The 24908-nt window shown below is 39.7% G+C and overlaps 1 protein-coding gene across 3 annotated transcripts in view; it reads right to left on the bottom strand.

Annotated features, from left to right (window-relative positions):
* Window positions 1–24908, bottom strand: part of MINDY3 (MINDY lysine 48 deubiquitinase 3) — a 567291-nt gene that overhangs the window by 419899 nt on the left and 122484 nt on the right. For 2 of the 3 annotated variants that reach the window (XM_086334208.1, XM_086334217.1), the window contains exon 1: window positions 20685–20972. The exons of the other annotated variant lie outside the window; for it this stretch is intronic. The gene's annotated coding sequence lies outside the window, so the exon portion shown is untranslated. Of the gene's footprint in view, window positions 1–20684; window positions 20973–24908 lie in introns of those variants that run through there. 3 annotated transcript variants of the gene reach the window in all.

Genomic DNA, 24908 nt, shown 5'->3' with positions numbered 1-24908 from the left:
GTGCTTCCTCCAGCCCAGCATTTCTCATGATGTACTCTGCATATAAGTTAAATAAGCAGGGTGACAATATACAGCCTTGACATACTCCTTTTCTTATTTGATACTAAGTGTAAAATAAATAACTAATAAGAATCTATATAGCACAGGGAACTCTACTCAATGCCCTGTGGTGACCTAAGTGGGAAGGAAATTCAAAAGGGAGTGGATGTATGTGTGTGTGTATATATATACAAAACTGATTCACTCTGCTGTACACTAGAAATAAATATGACATTGTAAAGCAACTATATTCCAATAAAAATTAATTTTAAAAACAGGAAATAGAATTAAATCACACCCTGAGGGCTTTCTTAGTGGCTCAGCAGTAAAGAATCCACCTGCCAGTGCAGGAGACACTGGCTCAATCCTTGGTCCAGGAAGATCCCACACGTGGCAGAGCAACAAAGCCTGGGTGCCACAAGCACTGAGCCTGTGCTCTAGACCCCATGCTCTGCAACAACAGAAGCCACTGCAATGAGAAGCCTGCACAGTGCAACGTAGAGCAGCCGCTGCTCATCACAACTAGAGAATGCCCGAAGCAGCAATGAAGACTGAACTCAGATAAAAATAAATAAATAAATACAATTATTTAAAAAAAATCACACCCTGAGCAACTAAGTCACAAAATCATGGAACTCTCCCTCACCCCCACATAAAAACTCCTTTGGGCGAAACTTGAATTATGGATGCTATCATTATTTTACAATATCAAGGGGTGGAATTCTGGTGAAGTGGCTGAATTGGGCTCTTTTGGAAAATTGTGTTCAGAATCCCATAATACCTAAAATTCCCTATTAGTGAGAATACTGCCAAGCACCTTACCATTATATTCAGTATTTTTGGAATCTTTTGATTACAGAATACCCTATGTAGGACAGACCAGAGACTGTGTTTTTCTAAGAGGATTCCACAAGGTATTCTCTTGGGATTCAAGGCAAAACCGCCTGACTCCTCTATCAGTTCAGTTCAGTCACTCAATCGTGTCTAACTCTTTGTGACCCCATGAATTGCATCAAGCCAGGCCTCCCTGTCCATCACCATCTCCCGGAGTTCACTCAAACTCACATCCATCGAGTCAGTGATGCCATCCAGCCATCTCATCCTCTGTCGTTCCCTTTTCCTCCTGCCCCCAATCCCTCCTGCCCCCAATCCCTCCCAGTACCAGAGTCTTTTCCAATGAGTCAACTCTTCGAATGAGGTGGCCAAAGTACTGGAGTTTCAGCTTTAGTATCATTCCTTCCAAAGAAATTCCAGGGCTTATCTCCTTCAGAATGGACTGGTTGGATCTCCTTGCAGTCCAAGGGACTCTCAAGAGCCTTCTCCAACACCACAGTTCAAAAGCATTAATTCTTCGGCGCTCAGCCTTCTTCACAGTCCATCTCTCACATCCATACATGATCACTGGAAAAACCATAGCCTTGACTAGACTGACCTTTGTTGGCAAAGTAATGTCTCTGCTTTGGAATATGCTATCTAGGTTGGTCATAACTTTCCTTCCAAGGAGTAAGTGTCTTTTAATTTCATGGCTGCAGTAACCATCTGCAGTGATTTTGGAGCCCAGAAAAATAAAGTCTGACACTGTTTCCACTGTTTCCCCATCTATTTCCCATGAAGTGGTGGGACCGGATGCCATGATCTTCGTATATCTTCCACCAAATTCTTCCATATTTCCACCAAAGTAGCTAAAGAATCCATATCAAACAGATTTACTGTTCTTCTCAGGGTTCCATTAACCAAATATACACCTAGAAACCATTAATAAATCTTTTAAAAAGAGTTCTCTATCTTTTTGTCACAAAGGAGCTCTCATTCAATCTACTTCCATTCCTTTCATTTGGACACTGCTTCCTGCTGTCGCTCAAGAGTGACAAAGCATTTTGTCTCTGTGGAGAAGGAGCCCATTTGAAAATTTCCAGATATCCTTGACCTTGACACTGAGCTACTGCATCCCTGCTACTCTAAAGGCCCAACCAGATAGTCAAACCAAGTTGGAACCCAACCAAGTCAAAATCTTCTATAATTGTCCTCTAATTAAAAATTAAATTTAAAAAGTATCTTCTAAGCCTAGAGTTCAATGAAAAAGCCAATAGGGGCAACTGTGAAGGTCCCCACCTGGCGAGCTACAGTCTATGGGGTTGCAAAGAGTTAGACATGAGTGAGTGACTAACACTTTCACTTTCCACCTGAATTATGGAGTCATCACCTGTTTATCAGAAATGCATCCTAAATATTCAGTTCCTCACAAAAGAAGGAGCTGCTTGTATTCTCCTTCAAACTTAGGAGAGTTAACAAAAATCTGAAGTGAATTTTGGCATGTAAAACTTCCTGAGCCATCTTATAGTAGGAATCTGTAGTGGCCAGTGTGTGTATTTGTGTGTGGAAGTACATAAGCATTCACACGACAGAGCGGGTAGGGCAGCTGGGTCTAGCATCTATTCTTTAGTTCATGTGGGCATGTATTATGTCACCACATTAATAATGATGAATCTGCCACAAAGAAAGAAAACAGGCTTTAAGATTGATGAAAAGGTTGTGTTCATTTTCCTACTGTAGCTGTAACCAATGACCTCAAAATTAGAACACCATAAATTTATTATCTTATAATTACACTGCCAAAAGTCTCACTGTGATGAAGTCAAGTTGTCAGCAGGGCTGAACTCCTTCTGATAACTGTAGGGATGTTACCCACTGATTTCTGTTCACCTGCAAATTCTTATGTTGAAGCCCTAAACCCACACCCTACCATGTGACTGTATTTGGAGATACAGATTCTTGGAAAGTAATTAAGGTTAAACAGGGCCACAAGGATGGGGCCCTCATCTGATAGGTCTGGTGACTTTATAAGAAGAGGAAGAGGCACCACACATGAACAAAGGAAAGTTCTTGCAAGGACAACGTGAGAAATTTGCCAACTACAAGCCAAGAAGACAGACAGACCTCAGTAGAAACAAACTCTGCCATCCCCTTGAACTTGAACTTGTAGCCTCCAAAATGTGAGAAATACTCTTTCATTTAAGACAAACAAAACTGTGGTGTTTTGTTATGGCAACCTAAGCAGACAAATACAAGCAGAGAATACATTTGGAATGGAATGGAATACATTTCTTTCTCTTTTCCAGCTTCAAGAGGCTGCCTGCATTCTTGTCTCAGCTTTTTCCAACATTTTCAAAGCCAACAACACAGTATCTTCAAATCTCTCTCCCTGATGCTGACAGTGCTCTAAGAACCCTTGTGATACCACCTGCTCCACCTAAATGATCCAAGGTAATCTATTCTTTTCAAGGTTTAACTTAATCACATCTGCAATGTCTCTTTTTTGGTGGAAAGTAAACAATCACAGATGTTGAAGGTTAGGAGAAGGTCATCTTTAAGGATTCCATGATTTTGTATGTTAAAATATACAAAACTACCAACTCTGCAAGTCAGAAGTCTTCTTTCTGGTACAGATCCCTAACTCGTGAAAGCAAGCATGGCTCTGAAACCATTCTATCAAGAAGAGAACGGAATGAGTGTAAATCCAAGGCCAGTTCACCTCAGGCTGAACTGGAGGCTGGGATCAAGATGAACTTCAGGATATAAAACTGGAAAAGACCCAAGTTTTGCTCAGCCCTGCGAAGACTAGACTGTGTCAACAGTGGGTCCATCCATCCACAGCCTTGCTGAAGGAAAAGGATAGCTGCTGCTTTTTTTTTTTTTTTTTAATAAGATTTTTCCCGGGTGTGGACCATTTCTAAAGCCTTTATTGAATTTGTTACAATATTGTCTCTGTTTTATGTTTTGGTTTTTTGAGCTCGAGGCATGTGGGATCTTAGCTCCCCAACCAGGGATTGAACCCACATCTCCTGTGTTAGAAAGCAAAAGTTTTAACCCCTAGACTGTCAGGAAAGTTCCTGGGAAGGGAGAGTTTAAGAAAAAGATCTTCTATGTACACAGGACATTCAATATTGAGAGTGAGGTAACTTAGTAAGTACTGACTCTACTACTAGTACTAACCCAGTCATATGACAAAACCAAGGACTTTCTGTTTCCGAAAATGTCTTGGTGTTGCTGCTTCACAATGCTTTTGAAGGCACATGAACCAGGATGTTTACTGCTTTGGGAGCTAAATACAATTCTCCTACAGTCTAGATAATTGTATTTTCTTTAATATTTCTCCCAAAGCCCTATATTCGAATTCAATTATACATTTTTCATGATCTCCTTTGAGTTAGCCTATTTCTTTGCAACTCTTTTCTTTATAAACTGCACAAAATAGGAACCATAGTATGCTGTCATCCTATTGAAATTATTTCACTGAGCTTTTTTCACCAAGAATTTTTTCTATCAGAGGATGAACTTGAAATACATCCATACCTCCATTTTTCAATCTCCATATCTGCCTACTAGAGATAGAGATGAACTTAATGTCCAAGCAACAAAAGCTTGTAAGTCTGAACTATGACTTTGAGCCTCCTTCAAAATGCTTCACCCTTCTGGATCACAATGCTGTATGGTTAGCTTTCAAATAGCCAAAAACGACATTACAGTTCTTAATGAATTCCATCATTAATACAGTCTATATATTCAGATGAACAGCAGAGGTTCTTTGAAAGGAAACTAGTCTTAACAGATCAGACTTTAATAATCACATGAATAGGACATAGAGATTAGACTTGTGGTTGCCAAGTGTGAGGGTTTTGGGGGAAGGATGGAGAGGGAGGTTGAAGTTAGCAGATGTAAGTTACTGCATGCAGAATGGAAACAAGATCCTACTGCATAGCACAGGGCACTATATTCAGTATCTTGTGATAAACCATAGTGGAAAAGAATATGAAAAAAATGTTTATATGTGTATAACTGAATCTCTTTATTTTATAGCAGAAATTAACACACTGTTCATTAACTATAATTTTATAAAAGGATAAAATGACTATATATGCAAAAAGTCACGTGAAGAATTTTCAAAAGGGTATTTCTGATCATTCTGTGCGATGGAAAAGCTTTCCAGCATATATTTTGAGTGAATAAATATGCACAGGGTAAAATGGAGCCATTAGACAGTTAATAACAATTCAAAATAGATTTCTTCTTCAAGTTATCTAGATTTTCTTCAATTTTAAATTTCATTGTATATGTCTTGCTAGAGACATTGTTTCTAGAGCTTTATTCTTCAGTATGCCAATTCTGAATTTTAAAAGTATTTCAGATACATTTCCTATTTTCCTCATAGTTTGTGTATGTACTTGTTCGTTCTATAGCAACTTTATTGAAATATAATTCACATATTGTACACTCATTAAAGAGTATAACTCAACAGTCTAGACATATGGACAAAATTGTGCAGCCATCACCACAATTAAGTTTAGAGGATCTCACTACCTCAAAAGAAAACACATACCATTGACAGTCACTCCTTAATCCCTCAAGCCCAAGGCAACCATTAACCTATTTTCTGCCTATAAATTTGAACTGTTATGGGCATTTTACAGAAATGCAGTCATGTAAGATGTGGTATTTTATGACTGCCTTATTTCACTTACCATAAAGTTTTTAAGGTTCTTCAATGCTGTAGGATATATTAGTACTCCATCTCTTTTCATTGCTAACTAATATAATTGACCCTCGAACAAGGCAGAGTTAATGTGAGTGTTATTTTTAGTTAACCCTCCATATCTATGGTTTCTCTGCATCAGTGAGTTCAACCAATCATTGATCCTATAGTAAAGTAGTATTTACTATTGAAAAATATCCATGTATATGTGGAGCCCTGCAATTCAAATCTATATTTATCAGGGATCAACTGTATTCCATTCTATGGATAAGCCACATTTATTTATTAATCAGTAGATGGACTGAGTTTGAGTTTATTTTTTGAGCTGTATCAACAATCTTTATAGAAATATTCATGTGCCAGTCTTAAATGTGGACATTTGTTTTTACTTGTATTGGCCATATAACCAGGAGTGAAATTGCTGGATTATATGATAAGTGTTTTTTTAATTTTTATTGAAACATAGTTGTTTTACAATGTTTCTGTTGTACAGCAAAGTGATTCAACTATATGTATATGTATATCCACTCTTTCTCGGACTTCCTTCCCATTTAGGTCACCACAGGGCACTGAGTAGAGTTCCTTGTACTATATAGTAGGTTCTCATTAATTATCTATTTTATACATCCTATTGTATATATGTCTGCTACTGCTGCTGCTGCTAAGTCGCTTCAGTCGTGTCCGACTCTGTGCGTCCCCACAGACGGCAGCCCACCAGGCTCCCCCGTCCCTGGGATTCTCCAGGCAAGAACACTGGAGTGGGTTGCCATTTCCTTCTCCAATGCATGAAAGTGAAAAGTGAAAGTGAAGTCGCTCAGTCGTGTCCGACCCTCAGCGACCTCATGCACTGCAGCCCACCAGGCTCCTCCGCTCATGGGATTTTCCAGGCAAGAGTACTGGAGTGGGGTGCCATTGTTTTCTCCAATCTATGCTTAACATGTCAATGAACTGTCAGACTGTTTTCCAAAGTGTCTGCATCATTTTATATTCTCAATGATGTTCAGAAGTTCCACTTTCTCATGAAAACTTATTAATATTATCTGTCTTTTAAGAAATAGTTTTATTTATTTATTTATGGCTGTGCTGGGTTTTTATCGCTGCGTGGGCTTTTCTCTAGCTGCTGTCAGTGGGGTCTACTCTTCTTTGCACTGTGCAGGCTTCTCATTGCAGTGGCTTCTCTTATTGCAGAGCATGGGCTCTAGGGCACATGGACTTCAGTAGTCAGGATGCATAAGCTTAGTTGCCCCTTGGTATGTGGAATCTTCCCAGACCAGGGATCGAACCCATGCCTCCTGCATTAGCAGGCAGATTCTTTACCACTGAGCCACCAGGGAAGCTCTGTTATCGTTCTGATTATACCTATTCTAGTATCTCACCGTAGCTATGATTTACATTCCCTAATGGGTAATGATGTCCATTTTCCCCATGTGCTTACTGACCATATCCATTCAGAAATTTGCCTCATTTTAAAAAGAGGTCATTTGTCTTGTTATTGTCATGAGCTTTTTTATATATTCTAGATACAAGTCCCTAATTAGATTTATAACTTACAAACATTGTCTTTCATTCTGTGGACTGTTCTTTCACTTTTATGATAGTGTCCTTTAAAGCACAAAGGTTTTCAACTTTGATGAAGTCAAACGTAATCTGTTTCTCTTTTGTTCTTGTGCTTTTGGTGTCACCTGGAGAAACCATTGCCAAAAACAAGATCACGAAGATATACGCCTACTTTCAAAAAGTTTTTATAGTTTGAACTATCATATTTTAGTGTTTGATCATTAGTAATTAATTTTGGTAAAGGATATGACGTAAGAGTCCAACTTCATTCTCTTATATGTGAATGAATATCTAGTTATCCCAGGACCATTTTCTAAAAAGACTACTCATCTTCCCATTGAATTTGTCCTGACACCCTTCTTAGAAATTAATTGATTTTAAAGATAAGAGTTTGTTTCTTGACTCAATTCTATTCCATGGATCTATATATCAATTCTTATGCCATTGTGTTTATTAAAAAGTATCTCTTCCACAGAAATTAAATTTCATGCAACCATTAAGTATTTTAAACTAAAAACACCACCAAAATGAAACAAAACCAGCCAGAATGTTCATCCCAATCCCTATGATAGTGAGCCATAAATGACTTGGAAATGTTCGGTGACTGTATACTGAAAACAGTGACACTAACGTAAGAAACAGACTCAGTAAATGCTACATCTACGCTATGTGATCTCAAGATAATGAACTATTTGCCTACATGTGAAGTATTTTTAGCTAATTATCATTGCAAATGCTCTTATTAAAATCAGTGCTTATGGCAAATTAGGCAGAAATATTACAACAAATACAACATCTAAATTCAAATACATAGGGAACAGTAAAAATTCAAGAGCATACTGTACTCCAAGAATCAATCAAAGCCAATAGCATTTCTTATAATCCAGCCATTTCACTTGCATTGCTACATTTTCTTTTTCATTTATTTATTCATTGTCAAGTGAGTATATCAGAAAGGCTTCCCAATTGGCGCTAGCGGTAAAGAACCCACTTGCCAATGCAGGAAACATAAAAGACACGGGTTTAAACCCTGAGTCCAAGAGATCCCCTGGAGAAGGACTTAGCAACACAAATGCCTACTGATGATATATTATACAGAGTGAAGTAAGCCAGAAAGAAAAACACCAATACAGTATACTAATGCATATATATGGAATTTAGAAAGATGGTAACGACAACCCTGTATGCGAGACAGCAAAAGAGACACAGATGTATAGAACAGTCTTTTGGACTCTGTGGGAGAGATGGGGGATGATATGGGAGAATGGCATTGAAACGTATAATATCATATAAGAAATGAATCGCCAGTCCAGGTTCGATGCAGGATACAGGAAGCTTGGGGATGGTGCACTGGGATGACCCAGAGGGATGGTATGGGGAGGGAGGTGGGAGGGGCGTTCAGGATGAGGAACATGTGTACACCCGTGGCGGATGCATGTTGATGTATGGCAAAACCAATACAATATTGTAAAGTAAAAAAAAAATAAAAAGAAAAAAAATGATATAAATAAATTTAGAATCAAATGTAAAGATTATCAAAAAATGCTTCACAACATTTATCAAGTCACAAAAATACCAGAAAAATCCAAACTCTTCATCATTTCCACCTCCCTTGTAAACATAGTTAATAATAATTTTTTTTTTAATCATCAACTTTTTGGTGCAGAAATTATTTTAATTAAGTCTCTCTTGTATCAGAGTAAAAACACAGGGCATACGACGAGGCAGTCATTTACATTTTCTGATGCCTTTTCAAACTTTGCCCACTTTATTCCACGGTCTTCTGCGTGCCAGGTGATACCACTTTAAAAAGAAGGGAGCATTTTATTAAAGTGAGATTCCTACACATGGGGAGCAACACGGAAAGCTGTGATCTGAAACGACAGTTGGTTTACTCTTACCATTTGATCGCAAAATTTCTATGCCATCTGTGGGAAGCCACACAGGCAAATGTGTCATCGCATCTAATAATGAAAAGAAAAAACAGACAGAACGTGCTGGAAAAACAGACCGCTTTAATTACCTCCTCACAGTGCTCCTGGAGACTTGGGAAGAGAGGCATTGTGCACGCAAGATATTTACACAAAGAAGGTAACCAGGGCTGACGATTTATTTTTTAACATCAGGGTAAATGCCCTTTAATCTTAGCCTGTCCAGTTGAGAGCAGAAAACAGGCGTATGCTAAAGGTTGAGACAGAAATCTTGTCAAAAGACAGACTCAGTGGGAAAATAACTAGTATAGTTATTATCTATATAGTCCTCTGCTGATACCATGAAATCTCAAAATTATTATATCCCTTCAATTAGAATATAACCTTACAATGGGAGCACAGGAAGAGGCCGGAGGTACATGGACAGCTTCAAGACACAGGGGCTTCAGCTGACCAACGCTGACCGGGGAAATAGTGATTGGAGCCTGATAACCACCTTTCTTCTTTCAAGACTGACCAGTGACCCGTGTTACAACTGCTCAAAATCTCCCTAACACAGGTGTTCTCAGAAAGATGCAAGAGTGTCAATGTTCTCTGCTGTACACATGAAACTAACACAACATTGTTAATCAACTACATTCCAATATAAAATAAAAATTAAAAAAATAAAATTGTAGCTCGATTTAAAAAAAGAAGAATATGAGTTGTGTCCTGGGCAGGTAAAAAAAGTAAAATGGACCCAGTAAGTAAGTCACGGTTTGACCCTCATCTGTGTAACTACAATGATGTAAGACAATTATAATTATAATCACTTTTTTCCATGAGATCAGTACCACTTGTATATTTTCATGAACCAAAAAAGAACCACTCCATTTCTGTCCACATTGTATTCAATTTCTGTTCATTTTCCATTTTACTTCTGTTCACATTTATCCCAGCTGTATTTCTACCATGAATAAGCACCACTTCAGTTCAGTTCAGTCGCTCAGTCGTATCGTTTGCGACCTCATGAATCGCAGCATGCCAGGCCTCCCTGTCCATCACGACTCCCAGAGTTCACTCAGACACATCCATCGAGTCAGTGATACCATCCAGCCATCTCATCCTCTGTCGTCCCCTTCTCCTCCTGCCCCCAATCCCTCCCAGCATCAGAGTCTTTTCCAATGAGTCAACTCTTCGCATGAGGTACCCAAAGTACTGGAGTTTCAGCTTTAGCATCATTCCTTCCAAAGAAATCCCAGGGCTGATCTCCTTCAGAATGGACTGGTTGGATCTCCTTGCAGTCCAAGGGACTCTCAAGAGTCTTCTCCAACACCACAGTTCAAAAGCATCAATTCTTCAGCGCTCAGCCTTCTTCACAGTCCAACTCTCACATCCATACATGACCACAGGAAAAACCATAGCCTTGACTAGACGGACCTTTGTTGGCAAAGTAATGTCTCTGCTTTTGAATATGCTATCTAGGTTGGTCATAACTTTGCTTCCAAGGAGTAAGCGTCTTTTAATTTCATGGCTGCAAACACCATCTGCAGTGATTTTGGAGCCCCCCAAAATAAAGTCTGACACTGTTTCCACTGTTTCCCCATCTATTTCCCATAAAGTGATGGGACCGGATGCCATGATCTTCGTTTTCTGAATGTTGAGCTTTAAGCCAACTTTTTCACTCTCCTCTTTCACTTTAATCAAGAGGCTTTTGAGTTTCTCTTCACTTTCTGCCATAAGGGTGGTGTCATCTGCATATCTGAGGTCATTGATATTTCTCCCGGCAATCTTGATTCCAGCTTGTGTTTCTTCCAGTCCAGCGTTTCTCATGATGTCCTCTGCATATAAGTTAAATAAGCAGGGTGACAATATACAGCCTTGACGTACTCCTTTTCCTATTTGGAATCAGTCTGTTGTTCCATGTCCAGTTCTAAATGTTGCTTCCTGACCTGCATACAGATTTCTCTATACAATCAACAAAAACAAGACCAGGAGCTGATTGTGGCTCAGATCACGAACTCCTTATTGCCAAATTCAGACTTAAATTGAAGAAAGTAGGGAAAACTACTAGACCATTCAGGTATGACCTAAATCAAATCCCTTATGATTATACATTGGAAGTGAGAAATAGATTTAAGGGCCTAGATCTGATATATAGAGTACCTGATGAACTATGGAATGAGGTTCATGACATTGTACAGGAGACAGGGATCAAGACCATACCCATGGAAAAGAAATGCAAAAGAGCAAAATGGCTGTCTGGGGAGGCCTTACAAATAGCTGTGAAAAGAAAAGAAGCGAAAAGCAAAGGAGAAAAGGAAAGATATAAACATCTGAATGCAGAGTTCCAAAGAATAGCAAGGAAAGATAAGAAAGCCTTCCTCAGCGATCAATGCAAAGAAATAGAGGAAAACAACAGAATGGGAAAGACTAGAGATCTCTTCAAGAAAATTAGAGATACCAAGGGAACATTTCATGCAAAGATGGGCTCCATAAAGGACAGAAATGGTATGGACCTAACAGAAGCAGAAGATATTAAGAAGAGGTGGCAAGAATACACAGAAGAACTGTACAAAAAAGATCTTCACAACCCAGATAATCACGATGGTGTGATCACTCATCTAGAGCCAGACATCCTGGAATGTGAAGTCAAGTGGGCCTTAGGAAGCATCACTACAAACAAAGGTAGTGGGGGTGATGGAATTCCAGTTGAGCTATTCCAAATCCTGAAAGATGATGCTGTGAAAGTGCTGCACTCAATATGCCAGCAAATTTGGAAAACTCAGCAGTGGCCACAGGACTGGAAAAGGTCAGTTTTCATTCCAATCCCAAAGAAAGGCAATGCCAAAGAATGCTCAAACTACCGCACAACTGCACTCATCTCACATGCTAGTAAAGTAATGCTCAAAATTCTCCAAGCCAGGCTTCAGCAATACGTGAACCATGAACTTCCTGATGTTCAAGCTGGTTTTAGAAAAGGCAGAGGAACCAGAGAACAAATTGTCAACATCTGCTGGATCATGGAAAAAGCAAGAGAGTTCCAGAAAAACATCTATTTCTGCTTTATTGACTATGCCAAAGCCTTTGACTGTGTGGATCATCAAAGCTTACAGCAAAGCTATTACAACATGGTCCCATGTATGTGAGTCCTAGGAATTCATTCTCACACTAACTTGTCCTGGCCTCCCTCTGAGACTTTATCATGAATTCCTTTCATAAATACTTTTTTTCCCTCTTTTTTTTTTATCTTCCAGAATTATTTATTTATATTGAAATATGGCTTGTTATATGTATAGTTAAAAATGTATTTATTTTTTAATTGAAGGATAAATACTTTTGAGTACCAACTGTGAGATAAGTTCTAGCAGCACTAGAAAAAACTGAATGAATAAATATCACTAAACATGGAAACTCACTCAATTGTGTCCAACTCTTTGCGACCCCATAGACTATACAGTTCATGGAATTCTCTGGGCCAGAATACTGGAGTAGGCAGCCTTTTCCTTCTCAAGGGGATCTTCCCAACCCAGGGATCAAAGCCAGGTCTCCTGCATTACAGGTCAATTCTTTATCAGCTGAGCCACAAGGGAAGCCCGAGAATACTGGAGTGGGTAGCCTATCCCTTCTGCAGCAGATCTTCCCGACCCAGGAATCGAACTGAGGTCTCCTACATTGCAGGCCGATTCTTTACCAACTGAAATATCAGGAGAGCACCCACCACCACCAAAAGAAAGGAAACTCACTGTCTAGTTAACGACAATCAACCATCACCACACAATCCTTCAACTGAAAATGTTGCACAGGGGCATTTTTAAAATTACACAACAGATTTGTATCTCTTTCACATCCTTGGAGTGTATCCATTTTAATTAAAGATCTACCTGGGGCCCAGGATGTGAAACAACTTTCTCAAAATACCTAGACAAACTTCAGGCTAAGTCAGAGAAAGATGAATATCATACAATACCACTTATTCTTAGACTTTAAAAAACAAACAATACAAATGAATTTATTTACAAAATAGAAACACTCACAGACTTAGAGAACCAACTTATGGTTACCATGGGGGAAGACTGAAGTGGGGTAGAGACAGATTGGGAGTTTGGGATTGACATGTACAACCACTATATTTAAAATAGATAACCAACAAGGACCTACTATATAGAACAGGAAACTCAGCACAATATTCTGTAAAAATCTAAATGGAAAAAGAATTTTATAAAGAACGGATACTTGCATGGATATAACTGAATCACTTTGCTGTACAGTTGAAACTAACAGAACATTGTTAACCAACTATAGTCTGATATTAAACAAATTCTTTAGAAACTAAAAAAAAATAACAAAAACAAACAAACCATGACCACGCAGCACTTTTTCAGGATTTTTCTTATTCAGTACACTCTGAAAAAAATCCACAAACAACAAGTGCTGGAGAGAGTGTGGAGAAAAGGGAACTCTCTTGTTCTGCTGGTGGGAATATAAATTGGTACAGCCACTATGGAAGACAGTATGGAGATTCCTTAAAAAACTAGGGATAAAACCACCATGCATGCATGCATGCAAAGTCGCTTCACTTGTGCCCAACTCTGTGACCCTACTGACTAGCCGACCAGGCTCCTATATCCATGGGATTCTTTAGGCAAGAATACTGGAGTGGGTTGCCATGCCCTTCTCCAGGGATCAAACCTAGGTCTCGTGCACTGCAAGCTGATTCTTCACAGACTGAGCCACCAGGGAAGCAAACCCCCATGAAAATGATCAAATATGAAGTATATGTAAATATATTAAAAATGGCAAATGATATACAAATATATTTGAGTAGAAAATCTTTTCCTTTAGCTTGGTACATTTAAAAAGTTTTAAATTATGATTTATCTTCCCATCTCAGCCTTCATCTCTGACTCATATAGATTTTTTAATGGCAATTACATTAAATAGGGGAAACATATATAAAATGACTAATGAGTTTTGACACTCACTACATATTAAAAGCAATTAAAAATATGTTCACAAAAATTTATTATAAAGTTATCTTATAATTCTTTTTTTTTTTTCCAGAATGTTTGCTGAGCACCTGCCAAAGGCATGGTGCCAGGCACTGTGGTTACAGAAGTATATACAGCAGACAAGATCCCTGAGGAGATGGAGGAAAAAAATACAAATTTTTTAAAAAGTAAAATTGATAGTATTTAAGAAAGAGAAAATTGCTAAAGAGAAACCAAACCACAGGAGGAAGATAAAGAGGGGGAGGATGATAGGGAATGTCTTGCTCTTTCTGAGTGGCCAGGAAAAGCCTTACTGCACATGTGACTTTTTGAGTAAAAACCCAAATGGTACCATGAATCATGCAGCTATCTGCATGAGAAAGAACATTGTTAATATTAAAACTAGTTAAGGAGTTGGGGGTTGAAATGTACACATGGCTACATTTAAAATGGATAACCAGGGGCTTCCTTGGTGGTCCAGTGGTTAAGAATCTGCCTTGCAATGCAGGGGACACCGGTTCAATCCCTGGTTTGGGAAAATTTCGCATGTCACTCAATAGCTAAGCCCATGCATGACAACTGCTGAGCCCTCACTCTAGAGCCCGTGAACTGAAACTGCTGAGCCCACTTGCTGCAACTACTAATCCTCGGGTGCATAGAGCCTGTACTCTGCAACAGGGAAGCCCCTGCAGTGAGAAGCCTGCGCACTGCAACCAGAGAGTAGCTCTGCTCATCGCAACTAGAGAAAGCCCACATCAGCGACAAAGACCCACCACCACCAAAAAGTAAAATAAATGAGTATTTTAAAAATAATAATACATAAAATGTTTAAAGAAAGGATAACCAACAAGGACCTACTTTATAGCACAGGGAACTCTGCTCAATATCCAAGTGGGAAAGGAATATGATAAAGAAGAGAGATGTATACGTAAAATTGAATCACTTTGTTGTACACCTGAAACTATCACAACATTGTTAATCAACTATACTCCAGTATAAAATAAAAACTTTAAATAAAAAATAATATTCAAACTAAGTACAGATACATTTTGACTTGTTTTCCATTTAACACATGCTGCAAATATTTCACTTTAAATTTCACAAGAAAGAACAATCTGTCAACATATAAAATTAATTATGACATGTTTGGTTAGATAATGAAATATATATTAAAATGTACTACAAAATTTAACTACAGTTTAAATACTAGTTTAAAAGGAAAAACTGTTTCCAGGATCTAATACTCATTTTGCATTTTTGTGCTTAAAAAAAAAATCAACAGGTTTCAGACTCCTGTTTGCAAGTACATTTCTGTAAATAACATATTGTGAGTGGGGAGAGTCTTAATTCCCCAAAAGTAAAAAATAAAATTGGAAATAACCATCATTACAGCTTCTTTTTAACATTTGATTTTGAAGTATCAGTTTTATCTCGAAGTTCAGCCTAAAGACATTTGATCACAAATGTGAATAGTGGCTTTTATGAAGTTCATGTTGAATTAGTAGACATAGCATCATTTGTATCTCCCTATTAATTTACTGAATTTCAAAACCAGATTTCTTTGTATTGCATAAAATTTATCAAGCCAGATATAGAGTTAATTAAATAATATATGGCCAGGAGGGAGGTTCTAGAGGGAGGGGATATATATACACCTGACTGATTCATCTTGATGTTTGACAGAAAACAACAAAATTCTGTAAAGCAATTATCCTTCTATTAAAAATAAATAAATTTTAAAAATTATATATGGCCTATAACAAAAAGCACACAGATTAGAACTGTATAATAGTCACTGCCCACAGACAGGTAGTAGGGTTTGGCTGAGAAATAAAACACTCAAATTACTATTGACTCTGGGTCATAGTTACTGTTCTTCAAGAACTGCTTCACGTGATCATCAATCTGTACTTAGAAACTTTCCAATGAATAGGTTTTTAAAGGGAAGAAAAGGCTTTGATAATCATTTTACTGCTCAACAGCTTAAATAATTATTTTATTGCTGAGTGGACACGATTCCTCCTTGAGGAAACTGTTAGCCCACCATGTTCAGAGCCAGGCAACTCACAGCAGAGACTGTGGGGTAGACAGCATGAGTCACGGGCCAGAGCAGAGATGTGGCAGTGATTCAAAGGAGCCTTCAAACCCTCTAAAGGCAAGGAGAGGTTGAGTCATCAAAGAGTTTTCTCAAGTCCTCGGACCCTGAAAAACCTTACACCTATACTGTGAGTTTACCCAGAAAAAATTTCAATAACAGATATTCAGGCTACCCAGGGTCAGAACTGAGCAAGCTGAACTGCAAGAAAGCTAAGTTCACATCACCTATTACAGTCACCCAGACTCCCAGTTCCACAGTCCTGCCTCATATTCCTGGTGGCCATTTGGAAAAGAGTAACAACAACATAAGAGCATCTGAAACACTGAACAGTTGTCCAAAGAAGCACATTAAACCTAAAGAAAGAGATACATGTGCTGCAACACAGATGGACCTGGAGAATATCATCCTAAGTGAAGTAAGTCAGACAGAGAAAGACAAATATATGATATCACTTATATGTGGAAGAATTGATGCTTTTGAACTGTGGTGGTAGAGAAGACTCTTGAGAGTCCCTTGGACTGCAAGGAGATCCAACCAGTCCATTCTGAAGGAGATCAGCCCTGGGATTTCTTTGGAAGGAATGATGCTGAAGCTGAAACTCCAGTACTTTGGCCACCTCATGTGAAGAGTTGACTCATTGGAAAAGACTGATGCTGGGAGGGATTGGGGGCAGGAGGAGAAGGGGAATACAGAGGATGAGATGGCTGGATGGCATCGTTGACTCGATGGACGTGAATCTCAGTGAACTCCGGGAGTTGGTGATGGACAGAGAGGCCTGGCGTGCTGCAGTTCGTGGGGTCGCAGAGAGTTGGACACAACTGAGTGACTGATCTGATCTGATATGTGGAATATAAAATAATGGTACAGACTAACTTATTTACAAAATAGAAAACAGACTCACAGACATAGAAAACAAACTCATGGTTCCCAAAGGAGAAGGGGGAGGGGGGAGGCATAAGTCAGGAGACTGGGATTAACATATAACACACTGCTATATATAAAATAGATATTAAGGACCTACTGTATAGCACAGGGAACTGTGCTCAATATTCTATAATAACTTATATAGGAAAAGAATCTAAAAAATAATGGATATATGCATATACATAATTGAATCACTTTGCCATATATCTGAAACTAATGCAACATTGTAATTCTACTCCAATAGAAATTTTTTGAAAAGAAAGAAACAGAAAAATTATTTTTGTCTCACTTTGCTTTATATCAGACTGGGCTAATCTGCTTTGTTTTGTTTTCTTCTCTATGCAACTAGGTAGACACTTGATGAGAAAGATCAGTGTGAGTAAATTGGTGACCCCGCCACCTACTTTTCTGAGCTGTTCGAACACTTTTCCATGATTACTGGGGGAAGAAGCAGAAAGTGAAGGCTCACAGTGACAGAGGAGCAATCTTGAGTTCTGCCTTTTTTAAGGTTTTCCAACTAAAATATTGTTATATGTTTTCATAAAACTTCAGCCATAGTAGCTTGAGACTGCAAAGTTATAAAATTAAATAAAGAGGACTATGAGTAAGTTGGGCAAACTCCAGGAGATGAGGAGGGACAAGGAGACCTGGTGTGCTGCAGTCCATGGGGTTGCAAAGAGTCAGACATGACTTGGCGACCAAACAACGAATGAGTAGCTGTACCAATTGCCCATCAAAGCTGCTCACTTTTTTTTTCCTTAAATAGAGAATAACCAGGCTGAAGAGTTACAAGTGATGCTTTCCACAGCATAGTATATAAAACCTTCATCTCCCAGCTGCTAGCATCAACCACATCCAAATCACTTAAGTAAAAACTGGGTCTGACTTCTGAGTGATGCAAAGCCTGACTCTTGGGGAAATGGCAAGGTTTGTAGTGATTTTAGAACCTGGCTATTGGGAAACTTGATTACAAAGTAAAATATGCAGAAGTTCGAGGCAAGGCATAAAAAATGTCATGCAAATAGGGGAGCAGTCAGGAAAAGGCTGAGATCAACTCAAATTTTCTCATAAGATGTGCCACTTTATTGCGACAGTCAAGGGCCCCAGTCCAGCAGCCAGGCTGCCTGGTCTTGAATCCTGCTCTGCCCTTTACTGACTTTCATTACAGTCACTCAGCCTGATGGTACGTGGATGTTCTCACTTGTAAATAGAAATAATCATAACATTGTCTTCACTGGCTGTAGAGAACTGAATGTTCCAAGTGTATCAAGGACTTACAGAGTGCCTACAATACATGAAACACTCTGTAAGTCTTAGCTGTTGTCGTCACTGCTGCTAGTCATACCATTATTATCAGGACCTACCACGAGTGTCTGTGAGGCACAGGTGACAGGCTGGGGAGTGGGATTACCATGGCCCCTGCCCTCTGAAGGACTTCCCTCGTGGCTCAGTGGTAAAGAACCTGCCTGCAAATGCAGGAAACTCAACACTCCCTAGAGAAGGAAATGGCAACTCACTCCAGTAATCTTGCCTGGGAAATCCCATGGACAGAGGAGCCTGGCAGAGAACAGTCCATGGGGTCGCAAAGAGTTGGACACAACTTAGCAACTAGACAACAAACAACTTCCCTCTGAGAGTTTGCAATCTAACAACCAGAAAAGATTAGACTGAACAGTCTTTAGTGTTTTCTGGTTAAAAGATCAATAGGTTGTAACATGAATTGCACTTTCAATGCAAACTGCAATGTATCTCAAGAAAATTAGTAACTACTAGGCGGTTTTCAGACAGGTTTCTGAGAAGCCCTGGGTTTTGAGTAGTGATTCTTCTGAGCAGGGGGAGGGGGAGAGGAGGCAGAGAAAGAGGACTCTACAAGGAGACAGTGGAGCTTAGCGTGCCTTTCCAAAGCTTAGTAATTGACAAATAAGATGTTTGAGAAAACAACTTGCAAATGATGTATGTAACGGCATCTCAAGTGCTTGAAAGGGACTTCCCTGATGGTCTAGTGACTGAGACTCTGCACTCCCAATGCAGGGGCCCTGGGTTTGATTCCTGGTCAGGGAACTAGATCCCACATACCACAACTAAAGCCAAACAAATAAATACTAAAAGAAGAAAAAGAAGCTAAAGTGTTTGGAAAAGTTAATATCTTAAACAGGTCAAGAATTTCCCTTTCACTCTTGCTATTAACACCATTAATTAGCCAAACATTTGGATCTTTAGCAAACTATTTTCGGAGAAGGCATGGCACCCCACTCCAGGACTCTTGCCTGGGAAATCCCTCGGATGGAGGAGCCTTGTAGGCTACAGTCCATGGGGTCGCTAAGAGTCGGACACGACTGAGCGACTTCACTTTCACTTTTCACTTTCATGCATTGGAGAAGGAAATGGCAACCCACTCCAGTGTTCTTGCCTGGAGAATCCCAGGGAGAGAGGAGCCTGGTGGGTTTCCGTCTATGGGGTCGCACAGAGTCAGACACGACTGACGCGACTTAGTAGCAGCAGCAAACCATTTAGATCCTAAGAAAAAGGTTATAAAATTCAAACTGACCTCTGTATTATCACACACTCCTAAGGTCAAATTTTCTTATACTTGATCCAACAGCAATGGCTACAAAATACACCCTCTGGGAGTTAGACTGTAATGTTCTATTTTTCCAGAAAAATCGAGTAGTGGTAATCTCCTCCTGATTCATAGAAAGAAAAAAAAATGTATGTGTATAGAAAATTCTCACTTGAGTTTTTCTTTCATGAACTTTCTTTAGCACTTGGTGCCCATGACCACTACTGATAACAAGTGGGACCAGAATTAAATCAATAAATAAGCAGTGAAAGAAAGTTAACCAAAACCTTGGAAAAAGACCAGGTTCAACTTGTTATTTCATGGGCACTCGGGCAATGCTTTTAGAGAGCACACATGTTCTGTGGTTCTATTTTTGTTCCCAATCCTCTCGGCAGAAATACATGTCAATATTTCACGGCCTCCCACACCCCTAAACTTTCAGGTGTTCAGATATTTGAACCAGTCTGAAACCACCGAAGTATATACTCTTAATGTTTTAATACGATGGAGCGCAGAACCTCTGCGTGCTCAAGAGCTCGCCTGCCAACTTTGCAGGCTATTTGAGAAGCCGCAGGGTGATACACAACCATTAACATCAGCTGTGCTATTTGTGATCCATGGCAACTCATCCACGGGGAGCTGAGGACACTACCTCCCAAAACATTGCATCCTCAGTCTCGAAATGAACAGCAGTTTGACGTGATTGCAAAACACAGGGGGAGAATTTGAAAAAGCATATGGTAGCCCCAATTCCATGGGACCCGTCCACACGTTCCCAACGCCCTTCTAACTGTTAGGAAGGATTTACCAAAGTTGTAGGTGTGAGAGCCAGCCCATGGCACCTCAAGCAAGAAAGTTTGCCTTCCAGGTCTGCGTCGTGACCTCAGGGAAATTATGAACTCATGTTTAGTGAAATTCGAGAGGGAGTTGATAACAAACTCTTTCCCAAATATATCCCAAATAGAGGAATTTGAGGAAGAAGAAGGAAATAATATCTAGACTAAAAATCTTCAGCCTCAATGGCCTGTGACAACAAAACAAGGTTATACCTTCTAATTTCTAGAAATTTGCCCACCTTCAAAGCTCCAAAGCTTTCTGTATCTCTTCCTAGGGATCGCCTCTAGTGCAGCTCAGGAACCACTCCCTCAAGGCTCTTCAATTTGTGTCTTGCTGTTGGCTTGCAGGATGATTGCCCCCACGCCACTGCTGCCGGCCACGAACAATCCAGCGACACAAGACCAAGCTAGAGTTTGCACCAAACTTTATGATAGGCAGGGAAACAAACTGAAGAGTAACACAGGAACCAGCTACTTAGAGAGCGTAGCTCTCTGGCCCTGGGTACTCTGTGGATAGTACTCATTGGTTTCAGCTGTTCTCCTGCTTCTTCCTACCTTCTCCTTAATTGGGGGTTAACCAGGGCCTCTTAAAGTGCCAACATGTAACTTACATCTTAGAAGTTCCAGAAATAGAAAACCTTGAATATAAGCAGCATGAGGACAAAATAAATGGGATACAGTATTCCCAAAATTTCATTTTGAAGTATGTTACAGAGAGAGAAAGAAACAAAGGGAGGGAGATAGAGAGGGAGGCGAGGAGATGGAGACAGTAAAAGGGAGAAGAGAGAAAAAAAAGAGGAGAGACTGAGAATTGTGGGCCTGTACCTATGTCCAAATGGTATCTTACACATGGTTTGAACGTTCAGAAAGCCTAGGAGATATCCACAGTCCTGCTAACCCTTCTCATAAGTTTCTGATCTTTAGCCTTTCAAAGGTTATAGTTGTGGAAACACAGATTCTGTAGTTTGAAAGAACCAGGAATCTCTGGGTCTCAAAATCAAAGCCAATCTCCATTAAACTACAAAATCTGTGGCTTGAGCTTCAGAGTACCATATGGAAATAAGGAAAGAGTTCTACTAATTTCATCTGTAGCACTTTTGCATTTTATAATCTTTAACATGTTTCTTGTTTATTATCTGCCTCCCTCCCATGGGACTATAAGTTCTGTGAGGACAGAAGACACAATTCTTTTGCCTATTAATTTATATTGTTGTTTTTGTTTAGTCCCAGAGTCATTTCTGACTCTTTTTGAAGCCCCATAGACTGTAGCCCCCCAGGCTCCTCTGTCCATGGGATTTTCTCTAGGAAAGAATACTGGAGTGGGTTGCTATTTCCTTCTCCAGGGGATCTTCCTGCCCCAGGCAGGTTCTTTACCACTGAGCCACATTAATATCCCCAAATTAAGTCTAGGACATAGTTGGAACTCAAAAAAAAAAAAAAATTTACAAATGATTAACTGAAGGATCTGGAGAGAAGGAGAAAAAAAAAAGAGTACAGCTAGTGAGTAACAGAGCAGTGAATAAACCAGCTGGTGGACTGGCCAGCACAGGGCAGACCCCCATTCTGAGACAAGTCCTCCCCAGTAACACGGTAACACCAGATGTGTTGGGGAGAGAGATCTTGCTCCTGAGGAACAACTGGCAATTAGAGAATTTTCTAATTGAAAGGGCTAGGAGATAAGCTTATTGACTTTGGGATGCTTCCAAAGCCAAGTTACTGCCAGCCTAGGGGAGAATCCAGTTCTCCCAGCTCCTGGTTTTAAGTGCCATATTCTCTGAAGCAGTGGCAGCAAATAGAGATGTGAATGTTAAAATAATGTCCATTAACAGAGGAATAGATAAAGAAGATGTGATCCATATATACAATAGAACATTACTCAGTCATAAAAAAGAATGAAATAATGCCATCTGCAGCATCAAGGACGGACCTAGAGACTGTCACTCTGAATGAAGTCAGACAGAGAAAGATAAATATCATATGATATCACGTATGTGGGATCTAAAAAAAATACACTTATTTACAAAACAGAAATAGAATTATAGATGTAGAAAATAAACTTATGGTTACTAGGGGTAAGGAGGGGGATAAATTGGGAGACTGGGATGGACATACACACTATTATATATAAAATATGTAAATAATAAGGACCTACTGTATAGTATGGGTAACTTTACTCAGTATTCTAAAACGATCTGTATGGAAAAAAATCTTTTACTTATATGTGTAACAGATTCAGTTTGCTGAACAGCAAACTTGTTGTTACAAAGTAACAACATTATAAACCAACTATACACCAATAAAAGTTTTTAAAAAGAAGATGAGCTGGAACTCCTGGCAACTGACTCACCAGCCTTCTTCTAGCTCCATAAATACACACAGTGGCCTCCCAGTCCAAAGGCTTGATTTAAAGGATGAGAAGAGGCAAAATTTGCAGAGTTGATCCCTGAGCTGAACAGGGATGGGGGAATACACTGTCAGGGTGGGGGTGGGGGTGAGAAGTTGGCAGGTTGGCAAGGAGGAGGGTGGGGGAAGGTTCTGGGCTTTGAGAAAGAACATCCACAGAGAAAGAGGGCTGTGCTGTGTTGCTACAGCTGGGGAGCGTGGGAGGCATGGAAAGAGATCACAGAGGGGGAGCTGCGGGAATGGCAGTGAGATGCCTGAGTACCCTGGATCTCCAGTCTTGACTGCACAGCACAGTGGTCGCCGTGAGGCCCTGGAGCCCCCTGCCACTTCCTGGTCGAGAGTTCCTACCATCTTAGACCCTGGCCCCAGGACCTGGGGGCTCTGTGGCTGTCCCTGCCTTCTGCCCAGTGCCAAGCCGTGCCTCTCAGAGACTTCTCACCCCACTTCATCAGAAGAGTAACTCAAGCACGGGTTCACATTATTTAATTTTTCACTCTGAAAGTTTAAAGGTTTCACAGCCGCTGTTGCTTCTAATCTAACATTTGCTGCTTAACCTAAACCCAGAAAACTCTGCCATAAGAGGCACAGAACTTCCTGCAGGTTTAAAAAATAAAAATCCAACACAACGTCTGTAAAATATAAGGGTGAGCAAAGAGGACGTGTCCATGAACTTGGCTTATACCTGCCCTATGAATGAATGATCCTGCTAATCTCACCTTTAAGCTACAATTCACTTGCAGAGTGATTTGTAACCACCTTGGCAAACCTGATGGTGACAGTTGGGAGATGCGGCTGGATTCTGTGGTTATCCTCGGGTTACAAATAAGCTGCTTGTGTTCACGTGGCTGTATCCTATGGCACTTGCTCTGTTTTGTAAACTGTGTCAGCGCGAACTCTAATAGCATCTCAGATTTATTTGGTAATATTCTTCAGAAAAACCTCAGGATGCTTTTCACATATGCCATTCTTTTATTCCTTTAGGACTTCCATTGAAAAGATTCTTAGAGGCAGACATAAAATAAGAAATCCATTCTTTCCTTTGGGAGAGCTCTATTAAGTGTTTCCCAGTTCAGTGAAATTCGCTCCATATTTATAGATATTCTTCTTACCTTTCCTGTGTGTGGTTTCTCTCTCCAGTCTTCCACCTGCTCCCTCTGTTCTAAGCATATTTTCTTGTGGGACACTTTCTTTTTGGCTCCCTGGCTTTCACTATCACCACCTTGCCAGGCTCTCGCTTTTTTCCTTTGCCTGATCTATATCAGGTGGAGATTTCAAGTTTTCTTCTTTTAAAAGTTTTTTTATTTTAATTGGAGGATAATTACTTTACTCAGCCCTCTCTCCTGAAGCCGTCTTCCCTCCCCATCCCATCCCTCTAGACTATCAGAGCACCAAAATAGAAAGCCTGGAGATAAATCTACATATCTATGGACACCTCATCTTTGACAAAGGAGGCAAAAATATACAATGGAGAAAAGAGAGTCTCTTCAACAATTGGTGCTGGGAAAACTGGTTGCTGCTGCTACTGCTGCTAAGTCACTTCAGTCCAGTCGACTCTGTGCGACCCCAAAGACGGCAGCCCACCAGGCTCCCCCATCCCTGGGATTCTCCAGGCAAGAACACTGGAGTGGGTTGCCATTTCCTTCTACGTGTAAAAGAATGAATTAGAATACTTTCTAACACAATACACAAAAATAAACTCAAGATGGATTAAAAATCTAAACCTAACACCAGAAACTATAAACCTCTTAGAGGAAAACATAGGCAGAACACTCTCTGACATAAATTACAGCAAAGTCCTTTATGACCCATCTCTTAGAGTAATGGAAATAAAAATAAACAAATGGGACCTAATAAAACTTAAAAGCTTTGTCATAATTTCAAGTATTCTTATCTCAGGACTTCCCTGGTAGTCCAATGGCTAAGACTCTGAGCTTTCCTTGCCAGGGGGTGTGGGTTCAATCCTTGGTTGGGGAACAAAGATCCCACAAGCCATGCAGTGCAACCAAAAAGTTAAAAAAAAAAAAAATTTAATTAAAAAGTATTCTTTTCTGTTTTGTTTG

This window comes from Bos grunniens, chromosome 13 (assembly GCF_055505025.1).
Source record: "Bos grunniens cultivar Pamir isolate PY7600 chromosome 13, Bosgru_T2T1.0, whole genome shotgun sequence".
NCBI lineage: Eukaryota > Metazoa > Chordata > Mammalia > Artiodactyla > Bovidae > Bos > Bos grunniens.
This window is presented reverse-complemented; position numbering and strand designations above follow the sequence as displayed.